At 36.5% G+C, this 21,409-nt stretch overlaps 1 protein-coding gene across 10 annotated transcripts in view; it reads left to right on the forward strand.

Moving 5' to 3' along the window:
• SLC16A7 (solute carrier family 16 member 7) overlaps window positions 1–21,409 on the forward strand; it is a 170,237-nt gene that overhangs the window by 13,713 nt on the left and 135,115 nt on the right. For 2 of the 10 annotated variants that reach the window (XM_049115106.1, XM_035721650.2), the window contains exon 3: window positions 10,293–10,350. The exons of the other annotated variants lie outside the window; for them this stretch is intronic. The gene's annotated coding sequence lies outside the window, so the exon portion shown is untranslated. The remainder of the gene's footprint in view (window positions 1–10,292; window positions 10,351–21,409) is intronic. 10 annotated transcript variants of the gene reach the window in all.

Below are 21,409 nucleotides of genomic sequence, written 5' to 3' on the forward strand. Positions count from 1 at the left end.
TTACTTAAATTAGTGTACCTTCCTAAGATTTATAAAGGCAGAATGGTTTCTTATTAAACATGTGCCCCCTTCCCGTCCATCATTGTTAATATACTCATAAAATTCTACTTGGCTTTGGACAGGCACTAGGCTCTAATCTATAGTCTATGCAGGCAATTCCTTAAATTCAAAATTTTCCAAACTTACTTGATTACAGATGCCACTTTTGAACAGAATTTCCTAGCATTGTAATTTAAGGGAGCACCATTTAGGAAACATTGCCTTGAGGCAAGACCTTTGTGTTTAAGACAAAATAGATTTTTGAAAGAATTATTTATAAAGCCCTGCATGTGCCTGAAGAGTAACTAAATTCTGGATTTCATTGTCACAGTTCTAAACATGTGACATATTCCTAGGTGTCTTACAAAGCATAGCAAATTAGGTAGCCACCGTCCCTGTTTTCATAAGAAAATGACAAACATCAAGGTTATATGGGTTACTAAGATTTTAATATGATAAACAACAATAAAAGGCAAAATGACAAATGGAATTATTAAGGTGGGGAATTAATTGTTGAGACCTGGGGTCTGTCCTAATACACTCATAATAATTTAAATCTAACTCATGAACTAAATGAACAATTCCCATGTGAGAATGGGAATTATCTTGTTTATTATTCATCCAGTCACTCTGCCTTTCCAAAACTTGGGGTTTTAGTCATTAGAAAAAGCATCTATTTTACTGACATCTTGTTCTCCTTGTTTCTGTGGATTGCCACATCATACATAGAGGCATTCTAAAATTTTGAACTCCTTTACAGGTAAAAGCTTTTAATTACTGAAATATAGCTTTATTGTCCGATGATTGTCCAAATTTTGTGTAATCCTGAGGGTTTTTTTGTTTTGTTTTGTTTTGCCTTAGGGGGCAAAGAAACCAAGTGTGTATCGCAGGAATACTAAGAAAAAAAATTGAAACCATTCCTTGTTATCTGTCACCCAAATTATTTTTTCTTTTATAGTGTTTTGTAGCTTGTAGCCATATCGCTGACTTACTTAATATCTGCTGAATAGACTCAGCATCCCTCAATTACTCTTCTCACCACATTCTAAAGCTTTATTCCTACCTCACACTCAAACTTTTATTAAACCACATAGCTAACCAACATAAGTTGTTATATGGTTACAGATTTTAAAATATGGATGCTTAGATTTTCTTGCTAATTATTTTTTGCATATAATATCATTCCATTCTTTCTAGTGTGAAAGAGACCAAGGTACCAAAAAATATTGTTGTACTAAATAATGGGGCTAAAAGATGAGTAAAAATCACCTGCATTCAAGAAACACAAGAGCACGTTTCCTGAATTTTGACTAATGTTTGTCAGTCTACTAAAACAGCACACTGGACTTTTCTTTCCATACTTCCTACACTCTTTAAGGTAATGAAAATTAAGACTATGCAAAGCCAATCCTTTTAAAGCAGAATGTTGCCTCCCAAGTCCAAAATGCATAGCAATTATCAGTCTTCATTGCTCAACACACACACTAACTGGTGTTAATTTTCCCTTCTTGATAGTGGTTCTGGTCATAAGGTGCACAAAGATATTAAGGTCAAGAAATTCTGAAGAGAAATGGTGACTTTTGATCACTCGTACCACTGTCCCCTTCCTTCCCACAACTCACTTTTTTCTTGATTTTGTGGAAATCACCTATCTATATTGAATTTTTGGTGCCATAAATGGTATCTTTGATAGTAGAAATTATATTTTACTTGGAAACTGGCTACACTTTCTATGTAGAATTTTATGCTGATATAATTTTGTGATTTTTCTATTCTTATATTTTCCAATTTACAATACCTGAAGACTTCCATGTATCCATTTTATTTCTCAACCACACTAAAAATTCTATATGTCAGATGTATCTAAAGTGAACATTTAAGGTTTTTGGGTGAGCTTTCACTTTAACATAAAGGTTTTACCAAATATTTTCTATTGAGATGGACTTTTAGCCTTTGCCAAATAGGATTTACAAGGTTTATACCCTGTCCCTTTTCAGATTTATAGGGTAAACAAAGGAAAATTTAAATTCTAGATTTGCATTGAATGTTTTGAATTTAGTATCATGGATTTCACACAACGTCTGTATAAATTAAATCATGCACTCAAAATACTTAGCTCAGTATTTCACCCAGTGTAGTATTATCTACTGAATCCACAAAAAGTGATTACCCAACTTCGCTTAAAAGGTTTGCAGGCATACAGTGACCTCACCAATTTACAAATGGCTTATAGGTTTCTTAGCCAACTTCGTTTGTTAGTAAGTTTAGCTTGAGTGAAAAACTTCCTATGAACTGTGTTCTTCACATTTTCCTTAATTCCTAGGAATTGGCAATATTTATACCAGAAAGCAGCCAGAGGGAAGAATGGCACATATGCCCCAAACAAGCAACTATAATAATGTTGTCACAATGACTTACATTTACTTAGTGCTTAGCGTCTTGGGCAGTATCCTAAATACTTCATGTGCTATCTTGTTTAATTCATACAGGTAACATAGGTACCATTATTACTTTTTTTTTTTTTTCCAGAAAGGAACAAAGGCACTGAGACATTAAGTGACTCACAAAACTTCACAGAGTTAGTAAATGATACAGATAATGTTTAGGCGTAGAAACTACAGATTCTACTTTTTTAATACTTAGATCATATTCTTAGCATCTGAACTAACTGCTCAGGGCCCTAGAAAGACAGAGGGCAGGCAACTCCCTAACAACGAGTTCTGCAGTTGAGCTTTGTGTCAATACCGTTTTTGGTTTTGTTTTTGTTTTTTCTCCTCTTCTCTTTAAGCTATGCCAAGTGGGTTTTGGTTTCTTGCAGCCATGGATCCCTGCCTTTTTTTTTTTTTTTTTTTAAGATTTAATTTATTTATTCATGGGAGACACACCCAGAGAGAGAGAGAGGCAGAGACACAGGCAGAGAGAGAAGCAGGCTCCATGCTGGGAGCCCGACATGGGACTCGATCTGGGGTCCCCAGGATCATACCCCAGGCTGAAGGCAGGTGCTAAACCGCTGAGCCACCCGGGCTGTCCAGGATCCCTGGCTTTGAAAAAGGTTTGATGAGTCATGCTCTTCTCAGTTTGACCGCATAAAGAACTCTGAGTGTTACAGGTTCATTGTTGAGATTCTAGATGCAACACAAAATATACCCATTTGGAAAGTATCTACTGCTTCATGTAAAAACCTTTTCCTCTGAAAACATCCAAGTTATCACTGAATTTATAATCAAGGATGTTTATGAAAAAATTGTATATGCAGATATCACAGTATGGTCTGCATTAGAATTAGTATTAAGGAGGCAGGCCTCAACCAAGTGGTCTTACCTATGAGAGGTCGAGAATGCAGTTTTTGGCATGTGGTGCTCAAGCAGGTATAACATTTCTCAGCATTTTCATTAGCCTGGAAAATCAGCGACTAAGGCTCTTGTCATCAGTTCCTGGTCTTGGTTTTGCAAAAAGGATGATGTCTGTATTTACACCTCTGCGACAAAAGGGTAGAATTAAGGTTCTGTGTCTCCTTTGGAAGGAACAGAACAAGGAAATTGGCAAGAGAAAAGGCATAAGAATCTGTGTAGCAGAGGAGGAGTAGGAGGCACGCATTTGTGAGGAAGAGAAGTCAAGCGTACAATAAGAATACACCGCAAAAGAGAACCATATGGAACCATTAATCAGAAATATAAGATCATGCACAAAAATGTACCCCCTCCAAATGTTATGGCTTCTTGTCTGCTTTCCTTAGCTGTGCAAAGTCGGCCCACTGATTGTACTTACAGGCCAGCTCAAACATCTGGTTTGACAGGCCAGTCGGAATAGAGGCAGAGTATGTAACTGAGCAGCCTCTGCCTAGTGTGGTAGGAGGTAGGAGGCTAAGCTAGAGTTGGGTGCCCCATTACTGAATTAGAGGGATTAGCCTCTAGCAGTGTTTCTCAACAGCAAGTCTGATTTAAGAGTTGGTGGGATCCCTGGGTGGCTCAGTGGTTTAGCGCCTGCCTTCAGCCCGGGGTGTGATCCTGGGGTCCCAGGATCGAGTCCCACGTCGGGCTCCGTGCATGGAGCCTGCTTCTCCCTCTGTCTCTGTCTCTGACTCTCTCTCTCTTTCATGAATGAATAAATAAAATCTTAAAAAAAAAAAAAAAGAGTTGGTGTACTGTGGTCGACCAGTGTTCTCTCAAGTCTCATTTCTCTCTCTCTCTCTCTCTCTGTCTTTATAATGCAGCTTACACGCCTGCATTCCAAGCCTGATTTTCCCAGCCTCATTTTCCTTTGCCGGTAGGGCTATGCCTGTCTCCACGCACTGATTTTTGGTCCTAGAATTCTCTGGCTTCCCCCCAGACTTGCATGAGAACTGGGGCACGGCCCTGTTCCTTACAGTCTCTTTCTTTGGGGAGAGGAGACCTTGAACCTCAGCTCTGGAGGTGAAGTCCTGCTACCCTAAAGTGGATCATGTTTGTGGTTAACTTCTAGCCCGCATAGACTTCAGGCTATCACCCATCATGCACTCTCCGTCCATTGGGTCAGGATTCTGATTCATGCTATGGTCTCTTCCCAATTATTACTAGTGATTGTCATATGTCATCTAGTGACCACTCCGAGTTGAGTGTCCCATTCTTTCCGCAGCCGTCTAACACTGTTCAACTTGTACCAGAATTGCCAAACTACTAATTGATTTCCTCTCATTCTTAGATTACAAAGACCTTGAGAGGTGAGAGGTGAAATCATGTCTCCTGAAATCCACACGAAGTATTTCCATTGTTTATTTCTTTCTGACAAATTAAAAAGTCTACTTGCAGAATCATTGGCTCATACTCACACTGACCTGAGTGGGATCAAATTACCATGTTTAAGTATTTGGCACTTCATGACAGTAATTGATAGTTTAAATTATTTTGAAGATTTTTAATTTTTTTTTTTTTAGTATGCCAGAATAGAAGGTCAAAAATCCTCTAATGCTTCTCTTAGAATTTGGTTAAAATTAAGATTTAGTGCAAACTATGCCATTTGGATGTGTGGTGTGAGTGTAGTTTTCTTTTTTTAATTTTATTTATTTATTCATGAGAGACACAGACAGAGAGAGAGAGAGAGAGGAAATGAGAGAGAGAGAGGCTGAGGGAGAAGCAGCTTCATGCAGGGAGCCCGACGTGGTACTCGACCCCGGGTCTCCAGGATCAGGCCCTGGGCTGAAGGCGGCGCTAAACTGCTGAGCCATCCGGGCTGCCCGTGAGTGTAGTTTTGTTTCAGATTTTAAGGTATGTAAAAACTTTTAAAATTCATGTTATTTAAAAAAATAGTAATAAAAATAAACAAATAAAATTCATGTTTTTGGGACGCCTGGGTGGCTCAGTGGTTGAGCGTCTGCCTTTGGCCCAGGCCTGATCCTGGAAACTGGGGATGGAGTCCCGCATCAGGCTCCCTGCAAGGAGCCTGCTTCTCCCTCTGTGTGTGTTTCTACCTCTCTCTCTCTCTGTGTCTCATGAATAAATAAATAAAATCTTAAAAAAATAAAATAAAATTCACTTTATTAAAATCTGAAAATATTTTTCCATATAGTTGTGATTTTTTTTTTTTTTTTTTTTTTTGTCCTGTGTGTGTGCTTTGGCAGGTGTGGGAAGGTTGTGAGGGGGTGATAAGTAAGTGGCTGGTGTGTTGAATACTTATTCATGTTAATTCAGGATTGGAAATTTGCTTTGCTTTGAGGAAACTATGCATTTCAATCATATTTTCAGTATTTCCTCGTATGTTTATAACAATCTACTTTCTCCATTCCACCTTCCAACCACACACACATTTGTATTCTCTATTTCTTCTGATTGGAGTAAATATGAAATTAATGCCATAGTCATCACCAATTTTACACCCAGAGTGAGTAGGGGGTGTGAATATGCTTTCCGAGTACTTTTGTGTGTTCAGAATAAAGTAAAATTAAATTGTTAAAGGAGCTAGAAAACTCTATCTTTTAATTAAGGATAAGCTAACATTGGAAGTATCTATTTAACTACACATCAAACATGATTATCGGCCCACTTCCATGTTGCTGGGCTGCTGTCTAAACCAGTATAACCTCCCTCCCAGGCCAAAAAATAGGTTGTTGTTTCCCTCCTTACTCTTGTTGGTTTAAAATGGGGCATGCAAATTTGTCAAACATTTTAGTCCACTTATATTGATAAAATAAGACTGTAATTATCATTTTCTGTCATCAAATAAAGTATCTGATAAGTCTTTTGTCCCTTTTTCTATAGGTGTATTTTTCTTTTTATTGCTTAGATAGGTTTTTATATATCCTGAAAATTTTGTATAGACATATTATAAATACCTTGCTTCAGACAGAGGCTTTCTTTTTCATCTTTTATATAGTGTCTTTTGGTACATTCTGAATTTTAATAGCTGAATGTACCATTATTTCCACTTTTTGTTTTAATTTTTTATTTCTTCCTTAATACATCTTTCTCAACCCTAAAGTCATAAAGACAATATCCTAAATGTCTCTCAGCACTGTCCAGCAGACTTTTCTACACTGAGGAAATATTTTTTTTTTAAGATTTTATTTATTTATTCATGAGAGGCACAGAGAGAGAGAGAGAGAGAGAGAGAGAGAGGCAGAGACACAGGCCGAGGGAGAAGCAGGCTCCATGCAGGGAGCCCGACATGGGACTCGATCCTGGGTCTCCAGGATCACACCCTGGGTCTAAGGCAGGTGCTCAACCGCTGAGCCACCCAGGTGTCCCCGGAGGAAATATTTTTTATCTGGCACTGTCCACTATGTGGCTGTCACTAGCACCTGAGATGTGGGTAGTGTGACTGAGGAACTAAATTCTTAAATTTCATTGTAAGCAATTTAAGCTTACATTTAAATAGACTCATGTGGCTATTACATTGGGTAGCTCGGTTGCAGCTTTATCTTCTCCTAAATGATGATTCACCTACTGTTTATTTTTTTCCATGGTGTGAGGGGAAAATCTCATGTCATATTTTCCCGTGTGGATGATCAGTGCTTTTCCCTAATCATTGATAATGCCAGGTTTGGAATAAAAAAATAAATTGTGTGTGTGTGTGTATGTGTGTAAGAGAGAGAGAGAGAGAGAGAGAGAGAGAATATATTTATTTCCTGGCTTTCTATTCTATTTCTTGGTGAATTCATCTATCCTGGCACTAGCACCTCTCTGTCACGATACCTGTAAAATAATATTGATATTAGTAAATATTGATATTTAGTAATATTGATAATTAGTAATTTGATATTTAGTAAAGCACATCCCCCTCCATTTGTTCTGGTTTGGGACTGACTTTGCCAGACCAGGTCTTGGATCTTTCAATACATTTTAGACTGAGGTTTCAAGTAAAACAATGGGATTTTCATTGCATCTGAATCAGCACATCAGTTTAGCAGTTTTACGCCGTTAAGGCCTTCAATCCATGAGTATGGTTCAGCTATTCGTTTAGGTCTTCCTACCTGTCTTGCATTTTAAAAAATTGTCCCTGAGAAGAGTTTTCCTTATTTTGTTATATTTTTATTCTTGTATGATATTTTATCTGTCAAACTGACTAAACTATCTAATTAATTCTAGTGTTTTATTTGCAGATTTTGCATCCTGTGCAGATACATATATCTGTAGTCTGTGTATAAAAAGAATTTTGATTCTGAGCCCTCCTTATACACAATTTCTTTTTCTTGTGTGTTACTATTTTGCCTACAACTCAATAAAACATTGTATAGATCTGATAGTAGCAAGCATTCTTGTCTTGTGCCTAATCTTTTACAGTGATAACAGTAATTCTGATGTTACAGATTTTTATTTGTTTTGTTTTTTTGTTATTTTTTATAGATTTTATTCATCAGATTAAGGAATCCTTCTGTTTTTAGTTTGGTAGGGTTTTCAGATGACTTTATGATTTTTCCTGGATTCTATTAATTCTATAATAATTGTTTCTTAAATATTTATGTGTGTATGAATGTATGTTTTGGCCTGCAAGTTTGTGACCTGCTCTCATTACTCATGTGAATTTTAAATTATTTGTTAATAATACAGTGAAAACCAGTGAACCCACTAAACAATTTGAGAATTAGAATATTATTAGAAATTGAAACTTAGCTGTGTTCACCTCCCTAACCTCCTTCTTTGCTCCTCATTCTGTACCCTCCTGACTCTTCTCAGGGTCAATCACTATTACAAATTTTATATTTATTATTCATTTACCTTCATTTGGTTTTGTTTGGCTTTAATAATAAGTTACCTATGGGCAGAAGTGTTTGATTGTTCAGTTCTTGTACAATTCATCATGGTCTCTTACACATTTACTCCTTTCCTTTTTAAAGCATATTTAATATATATTTTCTATTTGATAATTTTGTTATCTAGTGTCTTTGTGAACCTGATTCTCCATCTGTAGTTTCTCCTGGTTCTTGTGTAATGACACCTTATAAATAACCATTACTTGGATCTTTGTCATGTGGGAATTTGAAGTTTGGGCTAAGCTGGGTTCCCTGTTGAGAGAAGTTGCATATCCTTTTGCCAGGGCTTAGCACATTACCCAGCACTGTTAACTGTTTTTATATGTTTGAACTACCTTGATAATATGAAATGGGTTGTAAAGCCATGTTGGGAGTGACTGCTGGTCATGAATCCTCAGGTGATTTTTTTGTCGTTGTTCCCCTGCATTAGTGCCAAGTTTAGAAGCAGACTGGTTGTTTAGCAGGGGCCAGCTGTGTGTGTGTGTGTGTGTGTGTGTGTGTATGTATATGTGTGTGGACTGTTGCAAACTTGTTTTGGTACAATGACGATATAGTTCTATTGGATTACAGGAGGGCATATCACCTTTTGGACTTTCCATCTCTGGCTGGCTTTGGGAGCTGTGATCTATTGCAAGCATCCTTTAGGCTGGGGACCTAAAGTCCACGTCTGCCCAGTTAATCAAATGTCCCAAGAGGAAACCCGAATAAAGTATGTTTATACATACGGTTTCCCCTTTCAGTTAGCTTTATTTTCTGGATATTTCTAGCCATCTATTTTACCTATTTTATGTGCAATTTTTAAGTGCTTCCCTTGGGGGGATTTTTTTTTTATGTTACAAAGTGCAGAGACTTGCACAAATTAACTCAAGTAATAAACTCAGTAATTGGAAATACAGAGGGATTTCTCAGAGCCTAATTTCAGGAAGTATAGTCAGGTCTTGCTGGAATGGTAATGCAGGGCTGATTTTCCCCCATGGTCTACCCATTTTGCATTTTGTTGCAAGGCTAAATGACCTTATGCTTCTTTTTTTTTTTTTATTTGACCTTATGCTTCTTGTGTCTAACACAGTTCAACTGACTCAGTCTTTGCATGTGGTTCTTCAAATTCTTTAGATAGAAAATAAAATGGTCTTAGCTTAACCTATAGGTAGTAGTAAGATAGCATACTATTACAAGACAGTATACCATAGTGGTTAGAGTTCAGGTTCTGCAGCTGGAGTGGCTAGATTTGAATCTCAGCTCCAAACCCTGCTAACATTGTAATAATCTTAGGACACTTTCCTAATGATTCTGTGACGTAGTTTTTTTCATCCATAAAGGGGGATGATAATGACAGTAACTGCCACATGATTGTGGTGAGGAATAAATGAGTTACTACCTGTGAAAAGTAATAAGTAAGAGAGATGCCTTGTGTATGGGAGCTACTGGGAAAATATTCATTATTTCTTTCCCTTCATTGGTGCAACCCCTGGTCCAATTAGCTGTGACCGAGGGTTGGAATCATGTGGTACAAGCCTGTCTACCCAGGTATGTTCCATCATCACCATCAAGAAGCCAATTGAAAAAAGGAGGGGGAATAGCAAACTTATCTTTTATAAACATATTTTATTTATTTATTCATGAGAGGCACAGAGAGAGAGGCAGAGACACAGGCAGAGGGAGAAGCAGGCTCCATTCAGGGAGGCCAATATAGGACTCGATCCTGGGACCCCTGGATCACGACCTGAGCCAAAGGCAGGTGCTCAACCGCTGAGCCCCCTAGGTGCACCAATAGCAAATATATCTAATTTAGACTGGTGAATTAGAAACAAAACAACTTGTCAGTTTGGGGAAAATTTTTTAATGTAATTTTCTTTACATAAAAATATGCTTGAATGATAATATTGTTACCTAAAAAGATATTTTTCTTACAATTTTATATTGACTGATGTATATTATGTATAACATTTCACAGCTGATATTTTTCTAATTTCAGTTTATCATACATTTAGTGACAGTGGTATTTCTTTTTTTGCCTCTGGACTTTCAGGCTCACAGCTGATGAAAACTTGGCCAGTCTGAGTAACAGGGAAAACAAATATTGTTTGGTAAGATCTAAAAGTGTATATAGATCGTAACCCGGACAGTTTTAATTTCTTTGCCACTGAGTAAAATAGATTTAACTTTCCATCTGAATATATATCATGTGGAAGTTCAACGTGTACCAACAAGAGACTTTGTTCTTGTTTATAAATATTACTTAATATAGTTTTTTTCCTACTCTCAAGAACATAGAGAGAAGTTGTTTAAAGTACTCGACCTTTAAATGCAGAGTGTATAAATTAATTCATGTTATTACTTCAGTTTCACAGCTGAGTTGCCTTGTAAATAAAACTTTTCCCTCATTAGAAATGAAGCCAATCTTGCAGTTCCCTGTAGGTTTCATATCACTTACACCATGCTATGCTTCATATGTTGACCTGGCACCCAAGAGAGTTGATGCACAATTGGTGAATTAAACCAGAAATAATTTCCTATGGCATTGTGTCATAACCTCAACGATGAAAAAAATTCCATTAATTTCTTTTGCATTTAATTAGAAAAATTTAAATGAATCCTTTCAGAAGTACATAAAATTTGATAGGTCCCCATTTAGATTTCTTGTGCAGTGAAAAGTACATATCCTTTTCTTATGTAAACTGTGTAATCATGCAATTATCTATGTGTGTCTGTATATACTAGTCTTTTTATTTTTATTTATTTTGTCATGTTTGATGTTTGTCATTAATTTTGCTAGAGAGAAACTTTAGCCCCCGAGGAAGGATTTTTTTTACCTTTAAGTTACGACATATTTTTGCCCACAAAGCTTCAGAGGAAGTAAGATTAAATATGAGGACTCTTTCTGGATAAATCCATTATCTTTACTTAGACGTTGCGTTTTTGTTTTTGTTTTTGTTATATATATATATCTGACAGTCTCCCTTCCTATCTTTGTCTCCCTCATAGACTCCACTGTTTTTTTTTAAAGAATATTCTAAGATTTTTTTTAAATTTTTTTATTTATTTATGATAGTCACACAGAGAAAGAGAGAGGCAGAGACACAGGCAGAGGGAGATGCAGGCTCCATGCAGGGAGCCCGACGTGGGATTCGATCCCGGGTCTCCAGGATCGCGCCCTGGACCAAAGGCAGGCGCCAAACTGCTGCGCCACCCAGGGATCCCTCCACTGTTTTTTAAATCACCCAACACTATTTATTTCTGAAATATATGCTTTTTTCTTTCCTAATTCTTTTTTTTTTTTTTTCAGTGACACACCTGTCTTCAGAGTTTCAGCTCTGCCTTTCTAAGGGTTATTTTCCAGTCTACAAATCTTGCCCTAATTGACCTCTTTTGATTCAGTCCTGCATGGCCATTGCCTCTGTGCTGTTCTACTTATTGCTGTGCTTCCACCTATTAATATCCACCCTATCTTGCGCATTGGAAACACAAGGTCATTCTTGACAATTTTTTTAAAGATTTTATTTATTTATTCATGAGACACAGAGAGAGAGGCAGAGACACAGGCAGAGGGAGAAGCAGGCTCCATGCAGGGAGCCCGATGCGGGACTCGATTCCGGGTCTCCAGGATCATGCCCTGGGCTGAAGGTGGGCACTAAACTGCTGGACCACCCTATTCTTGACAATTCTAACCATCTACATCCAAATTTCCATCAAACCCCTAAGACTCAATACCCTTCTTTTCTCTTTTGTAATTCTCCACATTACCCTCAAAGCAATTGTACCAAAAAACAAAACAAATTATTTCTCTCCCATGCTTAAACATTGACCCTCCATTTACTGTTGTAACCCAAAGCAATTGTACCAAAAAACAAAACAAATTATTTTTCTCCCATGCTTAAACATTGACCCTCAATGTACAAGCAATTGTACCAAAAAACAAAACAAATTATTTCTCTCCCATGCTTAAACATTGACCCTCCATTTACTGTTGTAACCCAAACTTTCCTTTTACTGTCAAGCTCTATCCTACATTTCCAGTCTTCATTCATGCCCCTTCTGATCATAAATCCAAAGATTCAGGGCCTTTCAAGAACTATGACTTTGAGTATCTACTCTTTATATCTGAAATGACCTAGCAAACCTTTTCCTGCTTATCTTTCATGACTGCATTCAATTGTCACTTCCTCCAGAAAGTTATGCCAGAACCCCATAGGAAGCCTTTATGGCTTTCATAGGAACTTAATCTATCCCTATTGTAGCTTTCAAATGCATTATAGTCTTGTGTGTGTGTGTGTGTGTGTGTGTGTGTTTTAATCTAACACTTAGCCTTCCATATGGTAGGTCCTCAATTACTGACTAAATAAATGAATCAATTAAGTAATGTCTCACCAGCACTCAGATTAAAATTTTCCATCCTTAAAGACAGAAATAATTTGTTTTGGGGGGTGCCTAGGTGACTCAGTTGATTAAGTGTCTGCCTCTTTATTTCAGCTTGAGTCATGATCCCAGGGTTGTGAAATTGGGCCTCATGTTGGGCTCTGTGCTGGGTGTGGAGCCTGCTTAAGATTCTCTCTTTTCCTTTCACTCTGCCCTTTCACCTCCCACCCCCACCCATGAGCTCTGTCTCTCTCTTAAATAAGAAAGGATTTCTTTTTATTTATTTATTTTTTAAGATAGGAATAATTTCTTAAGACTACATTGATTCTCAAAAGACTGCTCTCTGTTTACTTAGAGGTCAGTTTGTTTGTTAGTCAATCTATCTACCTATTCATCTGCCTTAGTTAGTTGCATTATTGTAACAAAATCTTATAAACTGGAGACTTCACAGACCTTTATTTCTGCCAATTCTGGAGATTGGGAAGTCCAAGGTCAAAATGCTGGTGCCTGGTAAGAGCCCTTTTCCTGGCTTCCAGAGAGCCATCTTCTTGCTGTGTCCTTACATGGTGGGACAGAGAGACAGAAACAAAGAGAGAGAGAGAGAAGTCTCTGGTCTCTTCTAAGGATACTAATCCCATCATGGACCCCCCACCATCCTACCCCCATGATCTCATCTAAACCAAATTACCTCCCAAAGGCTCCACCTTATAATATCATCATAATGAGGATTATAGCTTTAACATATGAATTTGGGAAGGGGTCATATTTCGTCTATAACATTTTTCATCTGACTATCTGTTGGTTGCCCGTTTTGCCGTATGCAATGATAGAATAATACTTGGACAATCCAGTTTTCTCAAATGATAATAATCAAATTTTCTATCTAGAAGCTATGCGCCTGAGTATTAAAATGATATGCCCTTCTCATATTTGTTTAAAATACGGTATTATGACCAATGTCCTTATTGTACATTAAATCATAAAAAATTAATTACTCATAAATAATAAAAATAGATTTCTGAGCAACTTTTTTTTTCAAAGTTTATTTATTTATTTTAAATAATCTCTACCTTTGATGTGGGGCTTGAACTCACAGAGTTCATATTCCACTGAGCCAGCCAGATGCCCTTGTTTTATGAGCAACTTTTAAATGGAAGTGGTTGATGATATTTATATCATTGCCATAAAAACCTCCCTCTACAAAGCATTTCAGAATGTGTGCCTATGTAGAGTTTCTTAAACTTCACATTTTATTGTCATTTCCCAAATATGTTATACAACTTTCTGTATGTAGACTTTTGATTTCTCAATTTAGTGTATTTTCTTTTACAGTGTCTACCTATCTATATTAAGCCTGCCCTTCAGGGGCAGCTTAACTTCTTGCCTTTTCAATCATGCATATCCCTGTGACCCCAGCGAAAATAATCTATTTCCCCTTTTGAGTTTTCCTAACATTTACTGATTGAATAATATTTAGAACTCATCGTATATTAATTTCTTTATAGAATTTTTATACATTTCATGTAAACTTTCTGAAGAAAAACATTTACATCTTTTTATGCCATATGGGAGGCACTAAAGTGCCTTCTACACAGTAGGTCCAAATCAACAGTTGTTGAAACAAGGAACAAAGGAGTGTGAACTGGATTGACCTTGTGGGAATAGTCATGCTTCTTGATTCTCCTTTGCTCTCTGTATGCTCCACTGAAAGCCCAGCAGAATGGTGGTTTCCTGTTGTCACTTTCCTGGATATGCATTTCCTCTTGGGAAGCTCCAGTCCTTCCTTGACCTTGAACATTATTCTAGCTTAATACCAAGCTGCATATATTGATTCACTAGTGGAACATGCTTAAAAAAAAAAAAAAAAAAAGGAACATGCTTAAAATATGAGCAAATTGTCTGCCTTTCATAGGTTAGATGATCCAGAACATTTTGCAGATGGTGGTAGTTTGACATAGTTGGAAGATCATGCTTTAGAAGTGCTGTTTACCAGTGGCATGAAACCTGGCAACTTGCTAAACCTCTTTGAGGCTCTTTCCTCATTTGCAAAAGGTGGGTGGTAAAACTGCTCTTAGCAGGGTTGTTGCAAGTACTGAATGAGACACACATGGAAATTACTTGACTCATACTGGGTACTCAAAACAAGTCAGCTGTTTTTTTTCCATGGATAAACAATTAAAATGATTCTTACTTAGTGCAGAATCAAATAGCACCATGAGAAAGTCTAACATAGTGGCCCTATGACCTCACAGTTTGGAAGTTATCATGTCAATGGAATACATATGCATTTAATCCTTAGTATAATTATTATTTCACAGTGTCTATTTCATAATAAACTTGTAAGATCAGAGTTGAGTCTTTCCTGGTACTGGTTAAAAGTTATGCCAGTTCTCTGATAGGAAGATAAAATGATTAAAGTTATTGGTTTCATGATATCCCTTGGAGAAGGCCTTGAGTTTCCTTTCTGTCTAAATATATATTTAGACACATATAGTACATTTGTTTCAAGGACGGAGAGCCAAAAATTTTGACTGTATGACATTCTATATTGTATTCGTTTTCAGTGGGAGATATTTATAGTTACATATTAACTACTTAGCTAGTCATAGCTTATTTTTGGTTAAAAGTCAAAAATAATAATGTTTCAGAATAGGTCAAGGTGAGGTAGGGATTGATTCAATGTGCTTTCAAACTGCATCAATTTGGCTTCCTAAGGAGTTTGACCTACTACAAAAGCTGTTCCTTTTACTAGGAATTGAGTTGATTTTCTTACTGAATTTGGGCTCAGAGCTCAAGCAAAAACAGAGTTCTTATGCTGCTAGAATAGGCCTGTGGGAAGGAATGAAGTTCCATTCTGGGCATTTGTTTGTAGCAAAATGTCGTATCAGTTACCTGCTAAAGACAAACCAGAGGCTGATGGGAAAATAAATGTCAAGAAAACCTGGTCTGTGCCCATAAGGTGGTTAAATTACTGTGTGTGCATTTGCATGCATGTGGGGGGTGAGGGGTGGGAAGGGTTCAATAAGCAAATAAGTGACTGTAGTGCAATACAAGACGAGAGAGAGAGAGAGACCGACCCACGAGAGAGAAACAAATTGGAAAAGGCAGGGGTCACATCTTGTTGGAAAAGGTGTGTTGGCATCGGGGAGTTTCAACCAGATTGGGTGAGTGAGAGCAGCAGATGGAAGACTAGGGCCTGGGCACAAAGGCTGAGAAGGGCACAAATGATTTAATTTCATTGTAGACATGAATGGGAGTAAAGTGAATTAAAGCTAAATACTAGAATTTGTTATTATTTCACTTTTAGTCACATTTAACAAAATGTGATTTTAAATTTGTAACTTTAACTGGAAAAGGGAGAGAATCAATTTTCCAACTCTGATTTTCTTTAGGTTCTTTAAACCAAACTCAGCCCTGTTGATATCCTAGACTAGATAATTTCTTTTATAGGGGATGTTTAGAGGCATCCCTGGCCTCTACTTAGGGCTGGGCCACAATATTTAAGGAAGCATTCATTCTCAGGGTCATGAAAGTTTAATTTTGTGCTTGCATGACCCTAAGAATGGGTGAGTGCTTCCTGAAATGTTGAGCCCTAAGCACCTTCCTGGACTCTCCATAGCCTAGGACTGCCTCATCCCCTTGAAGCCATATCACATTCCCAGTTGTGGTAGCCAGATATGTCTCCGAACAATGCCAGATGTCCCCTGGGGAACCAGATTGCCGTCCAGTGAAGAACCACTGAAATCTAACTGGAATAATTCAGCATATTTCTTTTTCATTTGTAAGATATCCAAAAGAGCAGCCAGCCATGTGATCTCTTTTTGAACTCAAGGTAGCAACTAAAGGCAGGTGTATTTTGGGTAGCATATGAGTGGCTGAAACACACTTGGTACTCAAGGTAGCAATGCAGGTGTATGGTGGGCTGTGCAAGCATTTGTAGGGAGAGCTATGGAAAAAAACTGCTAGGGGTGCCTGGGTGACTCAGTTGGTTAAGTGTTTACCTTTGGCTCCTGTCCTGATCCCAGGGTCCTGGGATGGAGCCTGGAGGTGGGCTCCTTGCTCAGCAGGGAGTCTGTTTCTCCCTCTCCCTCTCTTCCTACACCCACCCCTGCTCATGCTCTCTCTTTCTCTCAAATAATACATAATTTTTAAAAAAGATTTTATTTATTTATTCATGAGAGACACACAGAGAGAGGCAGAGACACAGGCAGAGGGAGAAGCAGGCTCCACGCAGGGAGCCCAACGTGGGACTCGATCCCAGGTCTCCAGGATCATGCCCTGGGCTGAAGGCAGACGCTGAACCACTGAGCCACCCAGGCGTCCCCTTTTCTTCTTTCTTTTTTTCTTTTTTCTTTTCTTTTCTTTTCTTTTCTTTTCTTTTCTTTTCTTTTCTTTTCTTTTCTTTTTCTTTTCTTTTCTTTTTTTCTTTTCTCTTTTCTTTTCTTTTCTTTTCTTTCTTCTTTCTTTTCTTTTCTTTTTTCTTCTTTTCTTTTCTTTTCTTCTTTCTGCAGGGACAGGGCTTACCAGTAAGTTCCATTGAGGAAAGGATGGAATTCAGTTAAAAGGCTGTCCCTTGCCTATTGTGTTTTCCTGCATTCTAGTGCCACTAGTGCCCTGAGAAGGAAAGTACCCCTTAGAACTATTCCTCTAGCTAGTGTTAATGAAAATTGTGTCGTGCCACCAGTTTTTTTTTCTGAAGCCTGAGGCTAGAATATTGTCTCACCAGTATTTATTATTGTCATGGAGCCATTAGCTTTTGCCATTAGAAACTATACTTATACTAAAGGTGTTACAGCTCGATGTATGTGCTCCAAATTCTCATTACATGCTGCTGACCTTTCCCTATAAATCTCAGCTTGGAGTTATCAGCTTTCTACTTGTTGGCCCTAATTGGAAAGTTCTCTGCTATATCCAGGTACAAAATGTACTATCAAGAGCTTGAATTTCTGCCCCTTATTAACATTGCCTTTGTGACTTATTTCCTCAATTCTCTTGCCATTGGCAATCCAGCTGAAACAAATTCCTTAGTTTTATATACAAATTGAGCGTATGGTGGAGCACATTACAAATCATGCAATGCAACAAATGAGAGAGCACAGTCTAATACTTTTACCATTAGGTAATATTAAAATGTCCTTTACTAGTTAATTACTTGCATGCCATTCTTTTCACTTACTAATCTAGAAATAAATTCATGAATTTTTCAGCAGTCAGCTTACAGTTTGAAAATCCAAAAAAAAAAAAAAAAAAGAAAATCCAAGCATCAGGTATACACTAGCAAATTTCATGAAGGGTTTCCAGGGAGTTGTTTTATAATTTTGTGAAACCTACTTACATTTTAGATGGATTCTAATTTGGCAAGATTTGTGTAATCCAAAGGTGTAGAGAGAGAATGTTTGTGACTTGATTTGTCTGGCTATGAGAAAAAAATATTTCCCCGAGAGAATCCTTCATATTTTCCATTCAAGTCATTCGTTTAAGCTGGTGGGTTTCCCAGTGGTTTACTACCGCGTTCCTCTGATAAGGTAGGATCCTCTATATTGTTCTTAGAAAACTCTTAAACACTCAAACACCTCTGTTACAGGTTTTTTATGTATATCGATAATGATATACTAGAAATCAGTATTACTCACAAAGATCCACCTTAAGTGTAAACTTAGAAGCATTTATGTGTTCAGTATAGATTTAAATACGTAAACATATTACTTTGAAATAATTGTGTAGGATAATCTGGATGTGACTTTTGTGCTTCTTAGGCATTTATTTATTTATTTATTTATTTATTTATTTATTTATTTATTTTCATTAAAAACAGATTCAGCAGTTTGAATAAATGAACTCAAACTTCATGAGCTCATGAGATAAAGTGACCGAAACTATATGGGTTCTAAATTAAGACCTATGTTGAATTATAGGGATTGTGGGCAAATTCACCTGGAGACAGCATACAGTAGGTATGTTGAAAGATAAACCGAGGCACACGAACAATTTTAAGAGTTTATTTGAGCAAAAATCTATTGAAATTCGGCAGCACCAAACTGCAAGTGGTTAGGAGCACTCTACCCATGGGAATGTGGGGAGGGACTTTTATAGAGAAAAAGTGGAAGCAAAGTAAAGAAATTTTTGACTGGCTGGAGCTTAAAGCGTAACTGATTCTTTGGGACTGGTTGTCTATATAGTGTTTTGATTTTGCAACCCTGAGGCATCTACAGGCTGAGATTTCAGTTGGCTTATGTAGGCCACCATGGCATCAGAGCCACCTCAGTCCAGTCGTCTCCTTGCTTAATTAATTTAACAAATAGTAGTACATATTTAAGGATATATATTATGAATTTGATTGCATGAATTTAAGATTGGAGATTTCAGCTTTTGTATAGCACCAGACACAATGTGTTAATTTAAATTTTATTCTCTGTACTCAGAGAATTATTTTTCAGATAGTTTGTAGATTTTGAGAAAATAATTCCTGATTTCAAATAATTTAAAAATTCTGTTTCTATTTCCAATATGGGTCCATACCAGTCAAGTACCACTGACCTCTTGATTCATTTTTTCATAGAGAAAATTGAGATCGAATGAATGGTTAAGAATAGTCAGCTTCAACCCTTTCAATATTAAGGAAGAACTATCAACCAAGTCACACCATTCAATTGTAAATCTAGTTTTTTCTGGTTTAGCAGAAATTCTCTTTCTTTGTTTTCTCCTTCCTCTTTCTGTTTTAACATTTGCCTATAAATAGAAATGTTTCGGTCACAGCACAGCCTTTTTAAAGTTGCCATTATTTTCCAGTGTGCATTTCTTCTTTTATAGAATTCTAGATGGAGGAAGAATTTTAACAATACTCTTTTATCTATCCTGTTGTCCTTTCCAATGTGTTAACCCTTTTATTGGAAAAAAAAAAGTAATAATGTTGTATGTCATATAGGTACTCAGCTGTCTACAAGTAATATCAGTTTATTCTTTCAGTGACCTATGAGGTAATACCATTTTAAAGATGAAGACATTTTCAGGGGTTAACTAAATTTTCCAGGTTCACATGTTCATTAGTGGTTGATTGAAGAAAAAAACAGATCCCAACTTTTAATTTTTAAATAGTCTACAATTCTTGATATCTTAGAATTAAGCATTTATTGAATCTTTACACCAGTCCATCAAGTATAAATACCAAAATCTTCCATGATAATGGTTTAGAAAAATTATTTTCTACAGTTTTCTAAAAGTGTGTACCAGAATATCTGATAGTTCTTTTTTTTTAATCTCTGATAGTTCTGTTTGCTTATAATTAACACAGGAAAGAGAATACTTACCACTTATAATAATATCAACTTATAAGAACAGTGTAGGTATTTTCATTTGTCCTGATGGGTTATTACTATTTTTTTTTTTTTACCTTTTCTGTTAATAATTGGTTTGCACTATACCATGGTTATTGACATGATTTGAATTAGAAAAACTAATTATTTCAGCATCAAATACTGATTTAATAGCTTGCAATCCTGTCTGGATTTTAATCTATCATTGAGAAGTATCAATTTGGTAATACATACCTGAGCAAACTTGATAACCCTTCTGGTTCATGGGCTTTGACTTTAAAGCCTTAAATATATGTTGATTTTTTTTCCCCCCAGAGTTTCTTAGCAATTCCAAGACTTGATGCAGGAGTTGCAGGCTAATTTTTCATAATGATCTTGTAGTTCTTACCATCATTCTTTGGCTCTATTAGTCCCTATTTTGAAAATTAGTTTTTAGTTTGTTCTTTCAATTTTTGTATGATACAAAACAGTGTTATTGTGCCACTCTTTTGTCTCTTATATGGTTTCTACAGATGTCACTGCTTATAAGCAATAAAGCAAACACTAAACAACCTAAAAGTAAAACACAAAGCTCTTTGTGGTAGTGAGGGAGTTGAAACCATGCTGTATGACCAAAGTGATGTAGCAAAAGGCAGTATTATCAATAAGGAAGAGCAGCCATTTTCACTGTATTATTCTCTTCATAGGTTTATGATTCACATCTCTACTAAGAGCAACATCAACAGCCTACTTACTTATGTTTCAGCCTTGTGCCAAACTTAAGTGCTTGTAAGGAAACCCAGGAATATTGTTAGAAACATAGGAGACATTGGACTTATATTTTTTTGACATTGGACTTCTATATTAAATAAGCAGACCAAAATGACATTTGTGATTTATTCTTTGTCTTTAATATTTAACTTTTTGGGGTAATTTTATGATTTCCACTATACATTTGATTTAACTTTTGGTGAATGTCTCTTTTTGTCATTTGAAATGAAATCTTACATGAACTCTGCATTATGACAGAAAAAGTACTTTAGGATTTTACTTTTCTAAACATTGTGATCATTATTTTTGTTTGCTACAAGAAATTAAATAACTGAGATTCTGAAAAAAGAATGTAGTGCTTTCTCTAAAATAATCTGGGATTCTATCTACCCAAATAACACCAAGGATCCAAGCCACCATTGGCTACTAAAGCTATTTATCATGCCAAGGGCTTGCAATTTTGTAGGATTTTTTTCAATTATATATATATATATAAATTTTTTTTTTACCATTTTATTGACAGATATGATGAAAGTCACTGGTAGCCCCTATTAAAAACAAGTGCTCACAAAAAAAGAAACAAGAAAAACAAAACAAAACAAAATGCTGCCATGTATTAACAATTAAAAATACCCAGTTTTCATCTTGATAGTCTAATAAAGAGCCTAATATTCTAAATGTCTTTTCCATTTTTTTTTTTTTAATTTAAAAAGGGATTAGTTTGGTG

This window comes from Canis lupus, chromosome 10 (genome assembly GCF_003254725.2).
Source record: "Canis lupus dingo isolate Sandy chromosome 10, ASM325472v2, whole genome shotgun sequence".
Lineage (NCBI taxonomy): Eukaryota > Metazoa > Chordata > Mammalia > Carnivora > Canidae > Canis > Canis lupus.